The following is a 2,845-nucleotide window of genomic DNA, read 5'->3' as shown; positions in this document are numbered from 1 at the left end:
AAAAAATGCAACAAAAAAAGACATTTCAATATCAAAGATCAGAACGGGGAAACTATTGTTCTTCTACAGTGTCCAGGATCACAAGATCATGCTGTAGAATCAATGCTCCAAGTAGAAGCAGGAGAACCAGGCAGGAACCCCACCCCATGACCAATGATGGCCAGAGGAGCAGAGGGGGATAATGATGACAAGCTGTAGTTAAGGCCAGCAGGATACCTACTGCAACCGGCTGCCCTCCACGTCCCCATGTCCGGAACTCCCACATCCAGCACATTAGGATAGGGCCAGAGAGAGAGAGTGAGAAACAGGAAATGGCTTCCTCCTCAAGCTGCCTCATGCAAAATTTAAAATTATGACTTCTAGGTTCCTCCTAGCACTTCTTAATTTCTAGTTCCAGTTCACCACCAAGATCATGCATAACAGAATGGTGAAGTAGTTTATGTTAAAATTCTACAATTGAAACAGATACTCATCCGTAGTCCCACACTTTGCTCTGGGCCCAGATACCTTGTGGGAGAGATAGGACCTTAATCTACAACTGGGATTTCTACATGAGTAAACCAGATAACATACTAGGGATTTCCAAAGGTGATTGCAAATGCTCCTGAAAAAAAATGGGGAGAATAAAGTAAAACCTGGCGGGGTGGGGCACGGACGGGCGGGGATATCAGTGGATACAGTACAAATGACACTGCATTTGTCCTCCTGGACCCAGCCCCACCTTAGTTGTGCTCTGGGAGAAGGCTGTGGTGTAAAAGAAAACATTGAGTCACTAACGGCTTAACACTTTTGCTATGAGAAAATCCCGCAAAATGGTGGGTCTAGTGGGAGAAGGGTCTTTTCTGCTGCCTGGAGGAGGCTTGGAGCCCCAGACTTCAGAGCCCAGAAGCAGTCAGAATTCTGGGTGAAAGAAAAAAAAGGGTCAAAAGAGATGAGCAGCGGCACAGAGATGATGTGAGGAATAGTTCCGAGTAAACCAGCCTCATAGTGAGCACCAACCATCCTTGTTCTCTCTGCCNCTTACTTCTGTCTCTGTCTCTTTTTATTCAATCTGCATCGCCCCTCTCGTGTCCCATTTGCCCTTGCCACGCAGGACGTGACAATTGGGGAGCAATGTGTTTTTCCCAGGACACATCAGCTCCAAGTCAAGTTGTTGTCCTTCAATCTTAGTTGTGGAGGGCGCAGCTCAACTCCAAGTCCAGTCACCATTTTCAGTCTAGTTGCAGGGGGCGAAGCCCACCATCCCACATGGGAGTCGAACAAGCAACCTTGTTGTTAAGAGCACATGCTCTCACCAACTGAGCCATCCAGCCGCCCACTGGCAGCTCAGTGGCAACTCAGCTCAAGTAGTTGTCTTCAATCTAGTTGCGGAGGGCACAGCTTGCTGGCCCATGTGGGAATTTGAACCGGCAACCCTGTTGCTCAGAGCTCGTGCTCTAACCCACTGAGCCACCCAGCTGCCTTCACCTTTCTTTTAATGGAGTGTTTAGAAATAAGTCATTGAAGTTGATCCTTGAGTATTTCTTATTTGTAGTGATTTTTCTGAATGGATAATTTCCTTCATAATTTCATGTCGATTCTTAACATCATACAGGAATTCATTTGTATCAAGCAACATAACATTTACTCTTTTATACCTTTGATAATTTTGGAGGAATATGATAATAATTTGATGTTTCCAGACATAATCAGAATGTAAACATTTTTTAATTATTTCATTTGTAACTATTATACTTTTTATTTCTTCTTGAAATTTTTGTCTTTATAAAATAAAATTATTAGTTTTATAAGAGAAAAATATTAGTTTCCCTAATATTTTTCCAGAGTGTAAAATTTACTCTGCTTTATAAATTTTTTATTTTATTGTAAATTTGTGTAGAACTGTAGTAAAAACCCCTAGTACTTATTAAGAAAATGATAGAACTTACTAAAATTGTGTTATATTTATTCAATTGTTGTTTTTCTGTTTTGAACTAGTCTTGCATTATATTATAATAATTAACATTTCTTGATACCTTGCTATGTGCAAGACTCTGTCTACTTTATGAGAGTCACAAGTACTGAGTATTATCCTAATTAGATTTATAAATAAACCAATAGTGTAGGCTTTACAATGACCTCTATTCTACATGAGAGGAAGCTAAGTCACAGCTGATTAAATAACTTTTCCATTGTCAGAAAGCCAGGAAGTAGCAAGAAAGGGGCCTCACAGTCAGGAAATTTCAGCCTAAACCTGTGTCTGATCATCTTACTATAATGAATCCTTAATCAAATAGAAAAGTCAAGTTAAATGATTTTAAATGCTTGTGTTTAATTATACATATTTTATTTAAGTACGTAACATGTTTGTTGGAAACATATTCATTGTGTCATTTTGTCTCTTAGGTTTTGTGTTAGGCAAGAGTATATTTACCACACATATTAGGAACCATCTTTAAATTTGTTTGGGGGGATTTATTTGGTGTTTAAAAATTAATTAAAAAACTGGGCCGGCAGAGTGGCTCAGTTGGTTAAAAGCTGGCTTAAGAGTACGAGCTCTGAGCAACAAGGCCGCTGGTTCAATTCCCACATGGGCCAGTGACACTGCACACGAGCTAAGCTGTTGCTGAGCTGCCAACAGGTGGCAGGATGGCTCAGCTGGTGTAACAACAAGATTGCCTGTTCAATGGTGGGCTATGCCCAGCCGCAACTAAGACAGAACTCAGCACCTTGAGCTGAGCTGCCACCCGTATGGCTCAGTGGATAGAGCATGTGCTCTTAACAACAAGGCTGCCAGGTTCGACTCCCACATGGGATGGTGGCTACGCCCACCCGCAACTAAGATCGAACACAGCACCTTGAGCTT

Source organism: Hipposideros armiger, unplaced genomic scaffold, assembly GCF_001890085.2.
Source record: "Hipposideros armiger isolate ML-2016 unplaced genomic scaffold, ASM189008v1 scaffold_331, whole genome shotgun sequence".
NCBI classification, from domain to species: domain Eukaryota; kingdom Metazoa; phylum Chordata; class Mammalia; order Chiroptera; family Hipposideridae; genus Hipposideros; species Hipposideros armiger.
Note: the sequence above shows the minus strand (reverse complement) of the source record.